Source organism: Piliocolobus tephrosceles, chromosome 7 (assembly GCF_002776525.5).
Source record: "Piliocolobus tephrosceles isolate RC106 chromosome 7, ASM277652v3, whole genome shotgun sequence".
NCBI classification, from domain to species: domain Eukaryota; kingdom Metazoa; phylum Chordata; class Mammalia; order Primates; family Cercopithecidae; genus Piliocolobus; species Piliocolobus tephrosceles.
The window spans coordinates 30,709,518-30,731,755 of NC_045440.1; the positions used below are offsets into that span (position 1 = coordinate 30,709,518).

At 40.4% G+C, this 22,238-nt stretch overlaps 1 protein-coding gene and 1 long non-coding RNA gene across 10 annotated transcripts in view; both read left to right on the top strand.

The window, feature by feature from the left end:
• The window catches only part of NRG1 (neuregulin 1), a 1,136,418-nt gene that overhangs the window by 819,015 nt on the left and 295,165 nt on the right, over positions 1–22,238 (top strand). The gene's annotated exons all lie outside the window — the stretch shown is intronic.
• The window catches only part of LOC111544149, a 55,436-nt gene that overhangs the window by 32,375 nt on the left and 823 nt on the right, over positions 1–22,238 (top strand). The window lies entirely within an intron of this gene.

Genomic DNA, 22,238 nt, shown 5'->3' on the forward strand with positions numbered 1-22,238 from the left:
GCCAATGACTCATTATTCTATCCATAGAGGAAAAACACACACCAGCATGAAGACTATGTCTAGATATTAAGACTATATATCCTATCAGACTGTAATTTTCATAGATCTAAAAAGTGAGAAATATATATATGTATAAAATTATGTGGGATGCAAGTTACTGAGATTTTTAATATGGGGCTCTCTCATTTACCCTAAAATGTTCAGTATCTTTTTTTATTTTTTTCTCCATTATCAGTAAAATAGAACTTTCTCAATAATTCTGGCTCCTACTCTTCCAATGGGGTCAGCTTGTCTCATGTTTTAATAGTACTAAAAACCTTTACTAAAAAAAAAAAAAAAAAACCCTTCTTAAAAAAACGTTTAGCATGAAAGACTGGTTTGCAAAGAAACACTAGTATCTTCTATATCTCATCTCAATCACAGTCTATGAAGGAAACAAAAGAAGTGCCTTCTAAAACTGCCTATTATACTACTATAGCTGTTGTCTATAAGGAAAAAGCTTGTTAATGAGTTGTTTTCAATAGAAAACCTCAAAGATGGCTGGGCATGGTGACTCACACCTATAATCCCAGCACTTTGGGAGGCCGAGGTGGGTGGATCACTTGAGGCCAGAAGTTTGAGACCAGCCTGGTCAACATGGAGAAACTCCGTCTCTACTAAAAATACAATTATTAGCCGGGTGTGGTGGGGGGCACCTGTAATCCCAGCTATTTGGGAGGCTGAGGCAGGAGAATTGCTTGAACCCAGGAGGCGGAGGTTGAAATGACTTGAGATCGCGCCATTGCACTCTAGCCTGGCTGTAGCCAGACTCTGTCTCCGAAAAAGAAAAGAAAAGAAAAGAGAAGAGATCATCTGGGGCGGAGCAAGATGGCCGAATAGGAACAGCTCCAGTCTCCATCTCCCAGCGCGAGCGACACAGAAGACCGGTGATTTCTGCATTTTCAACTGAGGTACTGGGATCATCTCACTCCGGAGTGCCAGACAATCCGTGCAGGTCAGCTGCTGCAGCCTGACCAGCGAGAGCTGAAGCAGGGCGAGGCATCGCCTCACCTGGGAAGCACGAGGGGGAAGGGAGTCCCTTTTCCTAGCCAGGGGAACTGAGACACACAACACCTGGAAAATCGGGTAACTCCCACCCCAATACTGCGCTATAACGCCGGCACACTGGAGAATATATCCCACACCTGGCAGGGAGGGTCCCACGCCCACGGAGCCTCCCTCCTTGCTAACACAGCAGTCTGCGGCAATCTAACCGCAAGGCAGCAGCGAGGCTGGGGGAGGGGCACCCGCCATCGCTGAGGCTTAAGTAGGTAAATAAAGCCACTGGGAAACTCCAACTGGGTGGAGCTCACAGCAGCTCAAGGAAACCTGCCTGTCTCTGTAGACTGCACCTCTGGGGACAGGGCTCAGCTAAAGGAGCAGAAGCCTGTGCAAACGCGAACGACTCAGTCTGACAGCTTTGAAGAGAGCAGTGGATCTCCCAACACGGAGGTTGACATCTGAGAAGGGGCAGTCTGCCTGCTCAAGTGGGTCCCTGACCCCTGGGTAGCCTAACTGGGAGACATCCCCCACCAGGGACAGTCTGACACCCCACACCTCACAGAGTGGAGTACACCCCTGAGAGGAAGCTTCCAAAGCAAGAATCAGACAGGTGCACTTGCTGTTCAGCAATATTCTGTCTTCTGCAACCTCTGCTGCTGATACCCAGGCATACAGGGTCTGGAGTGGACCTCAAGCAATCTCCAACAGACCTATAGCTGAGGGTCCTGACTGTCAGAAGGAAAACTATCAAACAGGAAGGTCACCTATACCAAAACCCCATCAGTACGTCACCATCATCAAAGACCAGAGACAGATAAAACCACAAAGATGGGGAAAAAGCAGGGCAGAAAAGCTGGAAATTCAAAAAATAAGAGCGCATCTCCTCCTGCAAAGGAGCACAGCCCATCGCCAGCAACGGATCAAAGCTGGTCAGAGAATGATTTTGATGAGATGAGAGAAGAAGTCTTCAGTCCATCAAACCTCTCAGAGCTAAAGGAGGAATTACGTACCCAGCGCAAAGAAACTAAAAATCTTGAAAAAAGAGTGGAAGAATTGACAGCTAGACTAATTAATGCAGAGAAGGCCATAAACAAAATGACAGAGATGAAAACCATGACACGAGAAATACGTGACAAATGCACAAGCTTCAGTAACCGACTCGATCAACTGGAAGAAAGAGTATCAGCGATGGAGGATCAAATGAATGAAATGAAGCGAGAAGAGAAACCAAAAGAAAAAAGAAGAAAAAGAAATGAACAAAGCCTGCAAGAAGTATGGGATTATGTAAAAAGACCAAATCTACGTCTGATTGGGGTGCCTGAAAGTGAGGGGGAAAATGGAACCAAATTGGAAAACACTCTACAGGATATCATCCAGGAGAACTTCCCCAACCTAGCAGGGCAGGCCAACATTCAAATTCAGGAAATACAGAGAATGCCACAAAGATACTCCTCCAGAAGAGCAACTCCAAGACACATAATTGCCAGATTCACCAAAGTTGAAATGAAGGAAAAAATCTTAAGGGCAGCCAGAGAGAAAGGTCGGGTTACCCACAAAGGGAAGCCCATCAGACTGACAGCAGATCTCTCGGCAGAAACTCTACAAGCCAGAAGAGAGTGGGGGCCAATATTCAACGTTCTTAAAGAAAAGAATTTTAAACCCAGAATTTCATATCCAGCCAAACTAAGTTTCATAAGTGAAGGAGAAATAAAATTCTTTACAGATAAGCAAATGCTTAGAGATTTTGTCACCACCAGGCCTGCCTTACAAGAGACCCTGAAGGAAGCCCTAAACATGGAAAGGAACAACTGGTACCAGCCATTGCAAAAACATGCCAAAATGTAAAGACCATGGAGGCTAGGAAGAAACTGCATCAACTAATGAGCAAAATAACCAGTTAATATCATAATGGCAGGATCAAGTTCACACATAACAATATTAACCTTAAATGTAAATGGACTAAATGGTCCAATTAAAAGACACAGACTGGCAAATTGGATAAAGAGTCAAGACCAATCAGTCTGCTGTCTTCAGGAGACCCATCTCACATGCAGAGACATACATAGGCTCAAAATAAAGGGATGGAGGAAGATCTACCAAGCAAATGGAGAACAAAAAAAAGCAGAGGTTGCAATCCTAGTCTCTGATAAAACAGACTTTAAACCATCAAAGATCAAAAGAGACAAAGAAGGCCATTACATAATGGTAAAGGGATCAATTCAACAGGAAGAGCTAACTATCCTAAATATATATGCACCCAATACAGGAGCACCCAGATTCATAAAGCAAGTCCTTAGAGACTTACAAAGAGACTTAGACTCCCATACAATAATAATGGGAGACTTCAACACTCCACTGTCAACATTAGACAGATCAATGAGACAGAAAGTTAACAAGGATATCCAGGAATTGAACTCATCTCTGCACCAAGCGGACCTAATAGACATCTATAGAACTCTCCACCCCAAGTCAACAGAATATACATTCTTCTCAGCACCACATCGCACTTATTCCAAAATTGACCACGTAATTGGAAGTAAAGCACTCCTCAGCAAATGTAAAAGAACAGAAATTATAACAAACTGTCTCTCAGACCACAGTGCAATCAAACTAGAACTCAGGACTAAGAAACTCAATCAAAACCGCTCAACTACATGGAAACTGAACAACCTGCTCCTGAATGATTACTGGGTACATAACGAAATGAAAGCAGAAATAAAGATGTTCTTTGAAACCAATGAGAACAAAGATACAACATACCAGAATCTCTGGGACACATTTAAAGCAGTGTGTAGAGGGAAATTTATAGCACTAAGTGCCCACAAGAGAAAGCAGGAAAGATCTAAAATTGACACTCTAACATCACAATTAAAAGAACTAGAGAGGCAAGAGCAAACACATTCAAAAGCTAGCAGAAGGCAAGAAATAACTAAGATCAGAGCAGAACTGAAGGAGATAGAGACACAAAAAACCCTCCAAAAAATCAATGAATCCAGGAGTTGGTTTTTTGAAAAGATCCACAAAATTGACAGACCGCTAGCAAGGCTAATAAAGAAGAAAAGAGAGAGGAATCAAATAGACGCAATAAAAAATGATAAAGGGGATATCACCACCGACCCCACAGAAATACAAACTACCATCAGAGAATACTATAAACACCTCTACACAAATCAACTAGAAAATCTAGAAGAAATGGATAATTTCCTGGACGCGTACACTCTCCCAAGACTAAACCAGGAAGAAGTTGAATCCCTGAATAGACCAATAGCAGGCTCTGAAATTGAGGCAACAATTAATAGCCTACCCACCAAAAAAAGCCCAGGACCAGATGGATTCACAGCTGAATTCTACCAGAGGTACAAGGAGGAGATGGTACCATTCCTTCTGAAACTATTCCAATCAATAGAAAAAGAGGGAATCCTCCCTAACTCATTTTTATGAGGCCAACATCATCCTGATACCAAAGCCTGGCAGAGACACAACAAAAAAAGAGAATTTTAGACCAATCTCCCTGATGAACATCGATGCAAAAATCCTCAATAAAATACTGGCAAACTGGATTCAGCAGCACATCAAAAAGCTTATCCACCATGATCAAGTGGGCTTCATCCCTGGGATTCAAGGCTGGTTCAACATTCGCAAATCAATAAACGTAATCCAGCATATCAACAGAACCAAAGACAAGAACCACATGATTATCTCAATAGATGCAGAAAAGGCTTTTGACAAAATTCAACAGCCCTTCATGCTAAAAACGCTCAACAAATTCGGTATTGATGGAACGTACCTCAAAATAATAAAAGCTATTTATGACAAACCCACAGCTAATATCATACTGAATGGGCAAAAACTGGAAAAATTCCCTTTGAAAACTGGCACAAGACAGGGATGCCCTCTCTCACCACTCCTATTCAACATAGTGTTGGAAGTTCTGTCTAGGGCAATCAGGCAAGAGAAAGAAATCAAGGGTATTCAGTTAGGAAAAGAAGAAGTCAAATTGTCTCTGTTTGCAGATGACATGATTGTATATTTAGAAAACCCCATCGTCTCAGCCCAAAATCTTCTTAAGCTGATAAGCAACTTCAGCAAAGTCTCAGGATACAAAATTAATGTGCAAAAATCACAAGCATTCTTATACACCAGTAACAGACAAGCAGAGAGCCAAATCAGGAATGAACTTCCATTCACAATTGCTTCAAAGAGAATAAAATACCTAAGAATCCAACTTACAAGGGATGTAAAGGACCTCTTCAAGGAGAACTACAAACCACTGCTCAGTGAAATCAAAGAGGACACAAACAAATGGAAGAACATACCATGCTCATGGATAGGAAGAATCAATATCGTGAAAATGGCCATACTGCCCAAGGTTATTTATAGATTCAATGCCATCCCCATCAAGCTACCAATGAGTTTCTTCACTGAATTGGAAAAAACTGCTTTAAAGTTCATATGGAACCAAAAAAGTGCCCGCATTGCCAAGACAATCCTAAGTCAAAAGGACAAAGCTGGAGGCGTCACGCTACCTGACTTCAAACTATACTACAAGGCTACAGTAACCAAAACAGCATGGTACTGGTACCAAAACAGAGATATAGACCAATGGAACAGAACAGAGTCCTCAGAAATAATGCCACACATCTACAACCATCTGATCTTTGACAAACCTGACAAAAACAAGAAATGGGGAAAGGATTCCCTATTTAATAAATGGTGCTGGGAAAATTGGCTAGCCATAAGTAGAAAGCTGAAACTGGATCCTTTCCTTACTCCTTATACGAAGATTAATTCAAGATGGATTAGAGACTTAAATGTTAGACCTAATACCATAAAAACCCTAGAAGGAAATCTAGGTAGTACCATTCGGGACATAGGCATGGGCAAGGACTTCATGTCTAAAACACCAAAAGCAACGGCAGCAAAAGCCAAAATTGACAAATGGGATCTAATTAAACTAAAGAGCGTCTGCACAGCAAAAGAAACTACCATCAGAGTGAACAGGCAACCTACAGAATGGGAGAAAATTTTTGCAATCTACTCATCTGACAAAGGGCTAATTTCCAGAATCTACAAAGAACTCAAACAAATATACAAGAAAAAAACAAACAACCCCATCCAAAAGTGGGGAAAGGATATGAACAGACATTTCTCAAAAGAAGACATTCATACAGCCAACAGACACATGAAAAAATGCTCATCATCACTCGCCATCAGAGAAATGCAAATCAAAACCACAATGAGATACCATCTCACACCAGTTAGAATGGCAATCATTAAAAAATCAGGAAACAACAGGTGTTGGAGAGGATGTGGAGAAATAGGAACACTTTTACACTGTTGGTGGGATTGTAAACTAGTTCAACCATTATGGAAAACAGTATGGCGATTCCTCAAAGATCTAGAACTAGATGTACCATATGACCCAGCCATCCCACTACTGGGTATATACCCAAAGGATTATAAATTATGCTACTACAAAGACACATGCACATGTATGTTTATTGCAGCACTATTCACAATAGCAAAGACTTGGAATCAACCCAAATGTCCATCAGTGACAGACTGGATTAAGAAAATGTGGCACATATATACCATGGAATACTATGCAGCCATAAAAAACGATGAGTTTGCGTCCTTTGTAGGGACATTGATGCAGCTGGAAACCATCATTCTTAGCAAACTATCACAAGAAGAGAAAACCAAACACCACATGTTCTCACTCATAGGTGGGAACTGAACAATGAGCTCACTTGGACTCGGGAAGGGGAACATCACACAATGGGGCCTATCATGGGGAGGGGGGAGGGGGGAGGGATTGCATTGGGGAGTTATACCTGACATAAATGATGAATTGATGTGTGCTGACAAGTTGATGGGTGCAGCACACCAACATGGCACATATATACACATGTAACAAACCTGCACGTTATGCACATGTACCCTAGAACTTAAAGTATAATAAAAAAAAAAAAAAAAAAAAAAAAAGAAGTTCATCTTAGAACTAAGAAAGAAAGAAGCTACATACTGTGTGACTTCAACTATATGACATTTGGGAAAAAGCAAAACTGTGGACACTGTAAAAAGACCCATGGTTGTCAGCAGTTACAGGAAGAGTAGGATGAAGAGGCAGAGGATTTTTAGGGCAGTGGAACTATTCTGCCCCATACTATAATGGCAGATATGTGTCATTATATATTTGTCAAACCCATAGGATGTACAACACAGAGAATGAACCCTGATGTAAACTATGAACTTTAGTTAATAATATGTCAATATTGGCCCATCAATTATAACGAATGTACCACACTAATGCCAGATATTAAAAACAGGGGAATTTGGGGTGGGTGGAAGAGGGGATGTATGAGAACTCTCTGTACTTTTGGTTCAATTTTTTCTGTAAACTGAAAACTGCTCAAAACAAATGTTAATTAAAATTTTAAAAGGTTACTGGAAAAAAAAAAAAAAGAAAAGAGAAGAAAAGAAATCCTCAGAGAAGATATCCTGGAACTATTTACTTTTCCCTTAATTGAGTCTGAAAACCTGTGCCCTTCCACCACTTAATAATCTAACCAACTATTGTAAAATTACCGATTCTTCTAAACCACCAAATAGATCGCATAGAGTAGGCTTAGATATCTAATAACTAAATGAAGCCCTACTTTACCTCTCTGGGCTTCAGTTTCTTCTTAATAAAATAAGAAGCTTGAACTCAAAAAGTTTTAGATGCTAAGTTCCCAAAAATCTAGTGAAGGAAACAAAACTCTGTTTGGCACGCTGTTTCCTTGACTTGGATTTTTAGCATTTTTTTCTTCTGGTGTCAAAGTCAAACAAAATATAGAGATGAATCTCTAAATTTACCTTTTTATTGGGGAGATAAGAGTTGCAACACAGGGCAAACACACAGACCTGATAGTCTTCTGTATGTCAAAAGAACAAAGAGAAGGTTGGAAATTTTACGAAAAGGAGAAATGTCTTGTTCTGAGAGAAATTTCATTGGCATCAGTAAAGTTTTGGGGAGCTGGCAACTTTTGATTGGTGAGTGACAACAGTGCAGTGGGTAAAACAAATCTTAGAGTCACAGCAGCTGTCTTAGCAGCTATTAGATAAAAGTGATTTCAGGTTACAGCAGGCAGTTTCAGCAGCTAGGTTTGCAGAGAATTACATTCCTAGAACATGATATTTTAATATACATATCCACTGTGAAATCAATACTATAGGCAAGCAATTTAACATATTTATCACTTTCCATAGTTAACATTTTTGTGTGTAAGAGCACATAAAGTCTACTTATTCTGCAAAATTTTGAACATACAATACAATATTTTTTACTATAATCTTCCTGTTATACATTAGATCTCTAGACACACTGATTCTTTTTTTTTTTTTTTTGAGACGGAGTTTCAGTCTTGTCATTCAGGCAATCTCAACTCACTGCAACTTCCGCCTCCTGGGTTCAAGTGATTCTCATGCTGAAGCCTGCTGAGTAGCTGGGATTACAGGCATGCATCACCATGCCCGGCTAACTTTTATATTTTTGGTAGAGACAGGGTTTCGCCATGTTGGCCAGGCTGGTCTGGAACTCCCGGCCTTAGGTGATCCGCCTGCCTTGGTCTCCCAAAGTGCTGGGATTACAGGAGTGAGCCACCATACCCCATCTAGACATACTGATTCTACATGATTACAAGTTTGTTCCCTCATCTACTTTGCATTTTCTCCTCTCTCTGCCCCCAGGAACTACCATTCTACTCTCTATTTCTATGTACTTGATTTTTTTTTTAAGATGCTACATATAAGTAAGATCATGCAGTAGTTTTGTTTCTGTGCCTGGCTTATAGTTCACTTAGCAGGTTCATTTGTGTTGTTGCAAATGGTAGAATCTCCTTTTTAGGCTGGATAATTATTCCATTGTGTATGTATACCACAATTTCTTCACCAGTTCGTCTGTTAATGGATTCTTAGGTTGCTTCCATATCTTGGCTATTGTGAGTAATGCTGCAATGAACGTAAGAGTGCAGATATCTCCATGAGGTGTTTATTTCGTTTCCTTTGGGCATACCCAGAAGAGGGATTGCTGGGTCATATGGTAGTAGAATTTTTAATTTGGGAGGGAAACCTTTATACTGTTTTCCATAATGGCTATAACAATTTGCATTCCCTCCGAAAGCGGAGAAGGGTTCCCTTTATTCTACACTCTCACCAACACTTGTTATCTCTTGACTTTTTTATACCAGCCGGTATAACTTTAAATCCACCTGGCGGCCGGGCGTGGTGGCTCAAGCCTGTAATTCCAGCACTTTGGGAGGCCGAGATGGGCGGATCACGAGGTCAGGAGATCGAGACCATCCTGGCTAACATGGTGAAACCCCGTCTCTACTAAAAAAAAAAAAAATACAGAAAACTAGCCGGGTGAGGTGGCGGGTGCCTATGGCCCCAGCTACTCGGGAGGCTGAGGCAGGAGAACGGCATGAACCTGGGAGGCAGAGCTTTCAGTGAGCTGAGATCCGGCCACTGCACTCCAGCCTCGGTGACAGAGTGAGACTCCATCTCAAAAAAAAAAAAAAAAAAAAAAAAAAAAATCCACCTGGCCTGATGCTAAATCATGAATAGGGAAAATTATATTAATACTTAGAATTCTGGCTGGGTGCAGTGACTTATGCCTGTAACTCCAGCACTTTGGGAGGCTTAGATGGGAGGATCACTTGAGCCAGGAATTTGAGACCAGTCAGGGCAACATAGTGAGCCCTCATCTCTCTAAAAAGTAAAAAATTATCCTAGTCTGGTGGCACATGCCTATAGTCCCAGCTACTCAAGAGGCTGAGGTGTGAAGATCGCTTGAGGACAGGAGGTCAAGGCTGCAGTGAGCCACAAATGCACCACTGTACTCTAGCCTGGGTAACAAACCAAGACCATCTTCCAAAAAAAAGAAAGAAAAGAACTTAGAATTATTTACATTCAAATAACGTCTGGTGTTTTTACATTATTTTCACATATATTCCATAATTTAAACTTTTCGCCCCCTCTCCCCCACCCCAACCATGATGTCATCAACACAGAACTGTTTTCTAGATTAGGAAACTGAGAATAGGGATTTTAAGTATCTCGCTCCTAGATCAGGACTGCATCCAGGTTTCAGAATCTCAATTCAGCACTCTTTCACATAGTCACAGCACTACTCCATCTCTAATCCAGTGATGACACAGAACAAAATTAATGTGCTTGTCCAAAATCCCAGAGTTCATGAACACAGAGACGTTAATACTCCTGTAGCTCATACTGCAAATAGAATGTGAGACTTGTTTCATTTTTCATTTAGAAAATGTATGAGATGTTCTTTCTGAAGGGGTTCTGTCACTAACAGGTTGCATTACTTGTACAACTGTTATATCCGAATCTGCCCAGACCATGGTTTTTTTTGTTTGTTTGTTTTTTTGTTTTTTTAAATACTGTCATTAAACCAGAACTTATGGATATCTATGTCATTTCCAGCTATAAAATTCTAGAATCTTGGGGATTTTACCTGTTTATTTCTTATTTTCTTTTCTTTTTTTTTTTTTTTTTAATCAAAAGCCTTATCACAGGTAAAATGGTAATCTAAGCAAGAATAAGGTCTGTCATGATTTATGAAGCATGGAAATTCACCTGCGGCTGGGCGCAGCGGCTCATATCTGTAATCCTAGCACTTTGGGAGGCCAAGGTGGGTGGATCACTTGAGGCCAGGAGTTCGAGACCAGCCTGGCCAACATGGTGAAACCCCGTCTCTACTAAAAATACAAGAATTAGCTAGGCATAGCGGTGTGTGCCTGTAGTCCCAGCTACTGAGGAGGCTAAAGCAAGAGAATCACTTGAATCTGGGAGGCGGAGGTTGCAGTCTTTAACATGGGTGACAGAGTAAGATTCTATCTCAAAACAACAACAAAAAAAAAAAAAAGAAAAAAATGACAAACCAATAATAGAAACATAATAGAAACTTTAAATGATTCTGAGCCTTGAGAGCAATGTGGCTATGCAATCTGGGAAATTCACCTGCCCATGAATAGTCTCTCTGTGATTAATAACAAAGTCTTACAGGACAGTTCTTGCCATCATATCATAAACCTACATTGCTTCTTTTTGTTCATAAGAAGAGGGTCTCATGCTGTGTCATAGCTGTGGGATTTAGCCTAAATGCTCAGTGAGTTTGATGCCCCCTTGAACAAGCCCGCTTCTTTAAGAAAATAGTTTTTGGGTCTTCATGGTTTTGGTTTTTTTTTTTTTTTTTTTTTTTTTTGAGACGGAGTCTCTCTCTGTCGCCCGGGCTGGAGTGCATGCAGTGGCCGGATCTCAGCTCACTGCAAGCTCCGCCTCCCGGGTTTACACCATTCTCCTGCCTCAGCCTCCCGAGTAGCTGGGACTACAGGCGCCAGCCACCTCGCCCGGCTAGTTTTTTGTATTTTTTAGTAGAGACGGGGTTTCACTGTGTTAGCCAGGATGGTCTCGATCTCCTGACCTCGTGATCTGCCCGTCTCGGCCTCCCGAAGTGCTGGGATTACAGGCTTGAGCCACTGCGCCCGGCCGGGTCTTCATGGTTTATTGCTGACTGTTAACATTCTCAAAATGGTGAGAGTGCTAAAGTCAAAGGGGAATTTATGAACAACTTTATTTCTGAGAGGATATGACAACAACAAAGACATTAATAAAACACACCAGCGAGCTTTCTGACAATATGTATTAAAATTTTCAAAACCACTTATACCCTAGAATCCAGCAGTTACTATTTTGGGAAATTGCTCGAAGAATATTATCCTTTTATACCAAGCATTTTCTGAACAGAGGTATTAAGGAAATTTTCATTTATGAACAGAAAAGGTCCAACATTATGGAAATAGTGATACAAAATACAGCATATATAGTTCTTTAGTATTTTACAGTCATGTAATCATGGAGAGAAATATTTCAGATAAATTAACGTAATAAACCACAATACAAAAAAAGTATATTTACAATAGAAAAAAGTTAAAAAGTGTGTTAGCAATACAAATAAACAAAGACAAGAAGGATCAGTCACAACAATGCTACAGTGATGAGCGTCAGATAATTTTCACTATTTTTCTTGATACTTCTGTATGTTCAAAATTTTAACTGATGAGCCTGTAATTCCAGCACTTTGGGAAGCTGAGGTGGGCTGATCGCTTGAGCTCAGTAGTTCAAGACCAAACTAGGCAACATGGCAAGACTCCATCTCTACAAATAATACATACATACATACATATATACATACATACACACATACATACATAAGTAAGTCAATTAGCCAGGCATAGTAGCATGTTCCTGTAGTTCCAGCTACTTGGATGGCTAAGGCAGAAGGATTGCTTGAGCCCAGGAGGTCGAGGCTGCAGCGAGCCATATTTATACCCCTGCAATCCAGCTTGAGTGACGGAGTGAGACCCTATCTCAAAAAACAAAATTTCACTGATGATAATAAAATTACCTTAACATTAAAAAAAATCCAGTGCCTAGATGACCATCCAGTGGCATCTAAAAGTGCATTTGAATATATATCCAGGTTCTGATGCAGCACTGATGCTTGTTATGTGACAAAAAGAAATCACCTAACTGCTTTGGGCTTCCATTTCTTCAAAGTAAAATGAAGTGGTTAAACGGGATTACTCCTCAGATGTTTCCCCAAACTTTACACTGATGTTATAATTGTTTGCAAGGATCATTGGGTGATTATGTCTAAAAGCCTACAATTATTAGTCCTCATATCATGAATGTGCTATCCTCATTCATTCTATTGTAGAACCTGGTTTGCTGTGGGATAGTTGAGAATATGAAGAATTCACTTGGTCAGTGTGTTTCATGGCCTTGTTACTCTTTCTGCTTGGATGGACTCACTTCTCTATATGTTTTTCTCTTTAAATCAGAAGTATTTGACCTGAAGCAGTAACTCTTCTATTCACATAATAGTGATATTCTGATATATATGTGAATATTATAAAAATAAGTAGAATGATAATATTATTACTAATATTATTGTGGCAGTAATAATATTATCATTCACATGTGATCAATAGTAAAGGCACACACAGCAACCCCTCAGGATTTCATCCTCAGGCCATTGACTCCCATAACCTTTACTGATATTTAGCTTAGCTTTACAATGCTCCCCTTTGAAAAATTCATATTTTAACCTTGCCTCCCATAAAGACACACATTTTTTTCAGATATAGAATTTGCAAGGCTGAGACATATCTTTTTAGAATGAATCCAATATAAACACAAAGCAACATAGGAGAAAAGTACTAGCTACATGCCCATGGCAAGAAAATATGCCTGAAATGGTTCTGTTTATTTGTTGTTGTTGTTGTTTCTGTTTGGAATTTCAGCAGTTATTTGACGAAGTGATTAGCTAGCTGGGAAGAAAGAAAGCTCGTATCCATCAACCTTTTATCAGAGCCCCCCTTTTGGTCCCAGAGCCCACATGAAAGTGTGCTATAGACCAGGACCACTGTTGCCCTGAATCTATGAGTGTGCAACTTTTTATCCTAGGCTTGTCCTCTCCTGAGTTCTGCAATAGATGCCATGTGAAATCCAGTATATACTCGGTCTAACACATAGCTACTGCAAAAGAAAATTTCTTTCCATGCTTAAGCAATTTCTGCATAGAGCTTAATTCATAGAAATCACTTATTCATTCAAAAAGCATTCACTGAGTTCCTAGTAGGGGCCACATATTGTGCTAAAGTAGATACAAGGATAAACCAAATGTAGATCTGTCCTTTAAAGAGTGTAACATGTAGGGAACAACTACACTCTACATAGCAATAGAAAGTCACAAGTGGGTGAGAATCACAGGAGAGAAACAGTCAGAGGGCGATGACAGCCAGAACTGGTGTGATGTGAAAGGTCAATGACATCAGAAAGGGCCTCAGGGATTTTATGGCCTGGCTCCTTCGATTTCAGTTATTGGTATAGGCCAGCTTTTCAGGACTGTTGATTGTCCCTCTTCTCTGCTTGAAATTCCTAGTGCACAGAGCTTCTGCAGTGCCTCTTAGGTACTTTGAAAATCCCAACGATAAACATCTGAACCCAACACGGAAGCCTCCAGGAAGCTGTCTTGTTGGCAGTCACCTACAAGCAGGCGATAAACACAACACATTACATAGTATGTAATGCTCCAGGGATTGCAGTCCTCTGCCTCCTAATCCCTCTGTCCTTTCCTCTTTTATTGACTTGTCAGGAGCATGACACTTGTGCACAACTATTAGCACAGAAGAAATGACTTTCCTGTGGGGGTGATGAGAGCTGGGGAACTTACTCTTTGAGATAGAAAGTTACCCCGATGGAGGATAATTACAGTCCAGCTTTTCCTCCTTATAAGGGATTAATCTTAATTTTCTTCTTAGTTTCTGTCTGTTTGTAACCTGAGGTTGACTGAAGTTAGTTCTTTTAGTTGGTTCTTGAGAAAAGCCTTTCAGTCTGTATTTCCAGGAATAAATCTTAACTCCAATTATTTTTTTAAAAAAGTCCTATAAACAATTACTTCAAACGGTTTAATTTATAGCTGCATTCTCAATGTCTTCATCCTCCCAAAATCACTCACCTCTACATTTTTGCCCGAAGTACCTAGGTTAGCACAACTTTTCACAGCTTCTGTTTAACGTTTTTCTGAATAACATGAACCTTCCTTATTTCCTTAAAATATAAACTTATATATATGTTCTTCCTAGGAGATTTTCAACTTTTGTGTTCTCCACTTATTATTCTATTCACTCTGTTCTCTATCTGAGCTGTCACTAATTAGTATCTACATAAATAAATATTTGAGCAATTTAACATTACAGGTTTTTTTTTTATTGTTCCAGCAAGAAGTGTGTTCATTACACATTAAAAGCCTGGGAGACGGGCTACTAATCTCACACCATCAATATCTATTTTTATCCACTTTGGTTTTGGAAGTGTCTCTTCTTTTGGACGTGGGAGACTAAGTGGAGGGGAAGAACATGAACAAGGGTCTGAAGCCATTGAGAAAGTCATTCATTCATTCGATAGATATCTTCTGAGAACTGTGCTAGGACCTAAAGACAGACTAGTGAAGGCAGAGTTCATCCTTCCACTAGCATAGCAGTCAAAACCAACAGGAATTAAGATTGTCAGAAGTGACAAAACTGTACATAGACCTGTTCACATAACTAACAAGCGAAACGATGGAGGTGATGTGGAAGTCTGAAGGTGGTGCAGGAATAACTCAGCCAACTTCCCCCTCCTTTGGGAAATTTAGATAGATGTAGGTAGATTGAGAAGTGATATAACAGTCATGTGGCATCATTGAGAGAGTCAGTTTTCCATAATGACAAAGACATGGAAAGAGAGATGTTTAGTACATGTACAGCAGAAAGAGTTGATTCACAATGCAATGGAAACAGAAGCGAAGAAGACAGTGAAGTGGATGAAGCAAGGAGAAACCATAAAAACAGCACACTGGGACTGTTGGACCTCAGGGGAGAGTGCTGTGGATGTTGAACCAAATTTGGGGCTGGAGAAAAATGAAAGCTTGTGCTGTTCTTGTTGGTAGTGACAGGCAGGCTGTAGCAGGGTTATTATTAAAACTCTGATCCCCCAAGTCCAACTGAAGGGGCTCCAGTCACTACCCCATCATTCAGTGGTGAGATGTAGTCAAGGCATCTAACCTCTCTGCCTCAGTTTCCTCACATGTAAAATAGAGACAATCATTATAAAGTGTTTAGTAGAATGCCAGATCCACAGTAAATATCAGTAAAAGGACATTCGTAAATTTGTAAATTGTTAGGGGTGAGACCCTCAAGATTCTAATCTTCAAGAGAAAGAGGATGCTAAGGAAAGTCAGAGGAAGCACGAGAATCCTAAGAGAGGATGATACATGCAAATCAATTAAGGAATAAGATCAAAGAATATTGGGAAATGTTAAATCCACTCGGTGTGGGAAAAGGACTCTTTTTTATTTTTTTGAGACGGAGTCTCACTCTGTCGCCCAGGCTGGAGTGCAGTGGCGTCATCTCGGCTCACTGCAACCTCCGCCTTCCTGGTTCAAGCGATTCTCCTGCCTCAGCCTCCTAAGTAGCTGGGATTACAGGCATTCGGCACCACGCCCACACCCGGCTAATTTTTTATTTATTTATGTATTTATGTATTTATTTATTATAGTAGAGACAGAGTTTCACCATGTTGGCCAGATTGGTCTCGATCTCCTGACCTCATGTGATCTGCCCGCCTCGGCTTCCCAAAGTGCTGAGATTACAGGTGTGAGCCACCGTGCCTGGCCGAAAAGGACTCTTTTTTTTTTTTTTTTTTTTTCACGCCATTCTCCTACCTCAGGCTCCAGAGTTGCTGGGACTACAGGCGTCCCCCACGTCTCCCGTCTAATTTTTATTTTTTTTTATTCTTATTTTTAGTAGAGATGAGGTTTCACCGTGTTAGCCAGGATGGTCTCCATCTCCTGACTTCCTGATCCACCTGCCTGGCCTCCCAGAGTGCTGGGATTACAGGCGTGAGCCACCGCACCCGGTCATGAAAAGGACTCGTTTTAACCTCTTATCCATGTCTAATCTGAGTTTCAACCTTTTTATTCTTGTTCTGTTCTAAGTACTTCTCCCATTCAAGAGCATGTAAAACTAGAATTACTTAGGTTACTTAGGGATGGGAGTGCGATGCGGGAGAAAGAAGGTTGGGAGATCACCAGCTGTGTGTTTGCTGGTACTGAATCCTACCCTAATACTTCTGAAATGAACCTCGTTAGATAACTCAACTCTCCTCTTGCAAATAAAATACTCTGAAGTTTAATTAAGGGAAACAACAACAGCAACTCTTACCTCTCAGATTGTTTCACTCACCTCATACGCCTGGGATTCCTAATTAATGAAACAATCTCTTTCTGAAACTTACTCTTGGCTTGATCATGTACACCGCAGAACAGAAAGTTGCCTTCTTTTGAGCATAGTATATTTAAATTCTGCTTTTTCCCTTATATCTGTTTGAGAATATTCCATAATCATTCACTTTAAAATTGTTTTTGCCTTAAAAATAGGTCTCACTAACCTTTGGAAATATTCACCAACCACGATAACTCAGAATGGACCTCTTGATTTTTAATAAGCAATTTTAATTATTTTAGAATTTTGGGTATGTTAACACATTATTTAACTTTTCATTATGTTTTTGCTAATCTTTTAGGAGTCTTTTGCAACCCACTCTCTCCCTACCCTCGTTGGGTCTTTTATTTTATTTTTTTCTTGAGTCAGGGTTTGAGTCTCCCAGGTGGGAGAGTGGCATGATTATAGCTCACTGCAGCCTCAAATTCCTGGGCTCAAGCCACTCTCCTGCCTTACCTTCCTGAGCAGCTGGGACTACAGGCAAATGCCATCATGCCTGGCTAATTTCTAAAAAATATATATTTTTGTAGAGACATCTCTCTATGTTGCACTTTTGGTCTTGAACTTCTAGGATCAAGTAATCCTCCCACCTCAGCCTCCCAGAGTGCTAGGGATTGCAGACTGTTTAATAGAAGTTACCAACATATGGAGTCATTTATGTCTATTGACATATGAACAGCCAGTTCCCTTCACTTGTCCATTTCTCTTGCAGACACTAATTCTGTTTCAGTTTAACTTGGATCAATGGACTTATCTTTGCTTCTGTTCAGTTATCTTTTTCAACAACAATAGGATTCTTTATCTATATGGCTTAGTGGGTGAAAGGACACACTAACGTTACCTACTGCTCCTTTTATGTCAGAAAATCCATTTTCGAATCACTTTTCCTTGGATCCAAGTAAATCTGATTTTTTTCCTACATTTTGTAATTTGTCACATTTACATTTTAGGTGGGTTGTTCTCAATCGACTTTTCTGATAAAAGGGTTGTGGTTCTAGATCAATCACCATCAATCATGCTACCAAGCAATGGTGAAGTACCCTTTTTAAAATATTTTATTTAGAAGAATTGCTTATTTCAGATACAACAGATGATACAAGTTGAATCTAGTAGGGTTTAGTAAGAAACAGTAAACATATTAAACAAAGCCTTATGTATTTTTTAAGGTGAAAAAAATCCCCAAAGATAGAGTCTGTGCTTAGGAACTACCCCTGTTAAATACTTAATATATAACATTTGTAATGTTCAAATACCAAAAAAAAAAAAAAAAAAATTTCTTGTTCAGAGTCTCTTCTTGAGTCAACCTATTCTCAGCTCTAACGACCCCAAATAAGGTAAACAAGCTGATTTAAGTTACAACTAACTTAAAAATTATACATTTGACTCTTTCGTAAATAACTTTAGGGCTGATGCTCAAAATAATTGGAACTAGCTATGAAAAGAAAGCTAGAAATAAGAATGGGGAAAATTGGTAGTAAGTGTCCATAGAGATGTGTGGACCATCTGCAATTCCTATATTTAAACAGGGAGAAGAGGGAGATGGGGACTCACTCTCTCCTTCACAGCCACATGATTGAACTGGCCCAGCCGATATCTCATCAGATGTCTCCACCACTTTACAAAGCTGCTGGGAATTTCCACATGGCTTATCAAGGGATAAATACAAAACTGGTGTAGGGTGAGGGGAATGGGAGGTTACTTCCAAAGACTCTGACCCTGAGTTCTTGGCGTTTATTGTTTTTTGTTTTTTGTTTTTTTTTGAGACAGAGTTTTACCCTGTTGCCCAGACTAGAGTGCAGTGGCACTATCTCGGCTCACTGCAACCTGTACCCCTGGGTTCAAATGATTCTCCAGCCTCAGCCTCCTGATTACCTGGGATTACAGACACCGCCATGACACCCTTCTAATTTTTGTAATTTTAGTAGAGACAGCGTTTCACTGTATTGGTCAGGCTGGTCTTGAACTCCTGACCTCAGGTGACCCACCCGCCTTGACCTCCCAAAGTGCTGGGATTACAGGTTTGAGCCACCATGCCCGGCCTTTGGCCTTTATTCTTTATTTTCCCCAATATTAATCCCTAATGAAATGCATTTAGTACACATTCATCTTTTTTAAAATGTGCAGTTTTTGTCACTGAAATAGTGTAAAGGACACCAGAATGGTTGGAAGACGATTTTTGTGGTCTTCCACAAGTCCTATTTTTGTGACTCTGAGCAAGTCTTAACTTTCCCTACATTTCCTCACATTTAGGGCAAGCGTACTTTTCAGGTTCAACTGCAGTATCTGTGGGAGTGCTTTGTGTTTTGTAACATGGATCTTACTAGTGTCTTTGTTGTTGTTTGCGTTGTAGTGAGGGTTCCCCCACTCCCTCGTAACACCGTAAAGAAATGCTGAGACTAAGTGGTAGGGAGTGAGAGCCATCTGGTGAGAATGGAAAGTTAGTATCTTTATTTATGTAATAAACCTCCCTTTACAATTCTGTTACTGTAAAATTTCTCCTTGGAATTCCGATAGTATTTTTGCTATGTGTTTTGACCTTTTGCTGTTGGGAAGATACAAGTTTATGAATGACAAATGGGCAGGGGAATTTAGGCTACAGAGTTAAGTAGGAAGAATGAAGTCTTTGCAAGAGTTAGAATCCAGTTTGACCTTGAACAAGTTATTCAATAACTAAGCCCCGTTTGCAAAATTGTGTTGTTAAAGGGATTAGAGATAACATACCTACATATGTACATATGTACACTGGTATGGAGAATGGACTGGATAAATGGGTGCTGTTACCAATGTGATTATTACTATTCTCTTTAAAAATAGAGTATTTTATGCATACACAATACTCATTCAATTCAATTTGCCTTAGTGCGCAGCGATGGAATTTTAGAACTGGAATTGACTTCAGAAATAATCTGGTAAATGAAATCTTTTCTAGCATCTTCATTTTATGGTTAAGGAAACTAACATCCTGAGAGCTAAAAGTCATCATTTTCCTTTAAAATATATAAATAATCACAGATCTTGGATCAGAACTCCAAAGTCATAATAAGGGCTTTTCCTATTTCTGTTGTATTTCTAATACTACAACATGCTATTGCTGGGCCTTTCATTCTCTAGTTCCATCCTGGTTTCTAGACCCAACCAAATATACCTAATTGAATTCCAACCCACAAGTACCTCATCAATGAGAAGTCTGACCTATGGTTTATGATTTCTGCAGACTTAAATCAGCCCTGGCTTCTGTCCTTACATTGGTTTTATTTTATATTTTTTTGTTTGCCTTTAGAGAAATAATCGTGTTCTGTCATCCAGGCTGGAGTGCAGTGACATAATCACAGCTCACTGGAGCCTCAAACTCCTGGGCTCAATTGATCTTCCTGTTTCAACCTCCTGAGTAGCAGCTGGGACTATAGGCATACACCATCAGGCCCAGCTACATTTTTAAATTTTTTTCTAGAGATGATGTCTCACCATGTTTCTCAAGCTGGTCTTGAACCCCTGGCCTCAAGCAATCCTTCCACCTCAGCTTCCCAAAGTAGTAGGATTACAGGAATAAGCCACTGCGCCCAGCCCCACCCTTACACGTTTTCTCTTGACATCCTGATCCCTGGACACAACCCCATTGAGATGCCTTTCTGTTTAATATTTTTCTTAGTCACTTACCAAATGTGTTTAGAATAATATATTCCCATATATTTGTAGCAGAGTATAGCACTCATGTAGATTTTAATGAACACAGACATGCTGCCCCATACTTGTAGATAAAACAATCGTGAAATTAAAATAAATATTTTGTTTAGAATAGTATCATCTTGACTGTCATACACTTATTCTAACAATATTGCCCATTCCTGAAAACATTCTGGGAACTCCTTGAAATAAAAATTACCATGGTAAGAAGAGTTTTTCTGGGAGTTGGGAAACTGATTCCATTAGAAGGCAGATGGTGATAGTCTCACAGCACACTCTCCCCCATGCGGTCTCTATTCTATAGGCATGTAGATATTTCCAGAAGCATCCTTTCCCTCCAGGGCCCTGAAGACCCTACCTCTGGTTCTGCCTTGGACTGCTCTCAGTGATAGTTCCTTTTTTTTTTTTTTTTTTTTTTTTTTTTAAGACAGGGTCTCGCTCTGTCACCAGGCTGGAGTGCGGTGGCACCATCTTGACTCACTGCAACCTCTGCCTCCTGGGTTCAAGTGATTCTCCTGCCTCAGCCTCCCAAGCAGCTGGGACTACAGGCATGTACCACCACACCTAGCTCATTTTTGTATTTTTTTTAGTAGAGGCAGTGTTTCACCATGTTGGCCAGGGTGGTCTCGAACTATTGACCTCGTGATCCAGCCACCTTGGCCTCCCAAACTGCTGGGATTACAGGCATGAGCCACCATGCCTGGCCAATATTCCTGTTTTTATGGTTGCAGTTGTATGCTGTGGCACAGGTACTGTGTGGGAATGAAGATGCTAGGTACTGTACTAGTATGGCCTCATTTGCTGATTTGAGGATTATTGGTTTATTTATGCAAAGCACATAGGATCATAGGATTGCTCTCTAGGAGAATAGAGTAATTAGTACCATGAAGACTCATAGACAATGCTTCCTCCCCTAGAAACTGATTATTTTTCAAATTTTGGCACTGATCTTTCCTGCCTGCTTCCTGGCTCTTACTTACCACCTTGTGAAAAAGCCCCAAGCACTAGAAGCAGCTTCCTGAGCTTACTGCCATCCCTTCAAAGGTCCCTGGACACCACTGCTTGACTCCTACCTTAGAAAGTGCCTACTCAGCCAGGCATGCTGGCTCACGCCTGTAATCCCAGGACTTTGGGAGGCTGAGGCGGGAGGATCACAAGGTCAAGAGATCAAGACCATCCTGGCTAACATGATGAATCCCCCTCTCTAGTAAAAACACAAAAATCAGCTGGGCATGGTGAGGCATGTCTGAGATCATGCCACTGCACTCCAGCCTGGCGACAGAGAGAGACTCTGTCTCAAAAAAAAAAAAAAAAGAAAAGAAAAGAAAAGTGCTCCTCATACCCTCCCCCTATTTCTTCTGACTTTGATGCATGTATTCTTTTTGTGTGTTTGTTTTTCAGAGACAAGGTCTTGCTCTGTTGCCTAGGCTGGAGTGCAGTGGTATGACCATAGCTCACTGCAGCCTCAAACTACTCCTGGGCTCAAAGTGATCCTCCCGCCTCATCTCCCAAGTAGCTGGGACTATGGGCGCATGCCACCATGCCTAGATTGTGCCTGTTTTCTTAAGGCAGAGATGATCTAAAAGTGTGGTAGAGGGAAAAGAAGATGGGACTTAGAGTTTA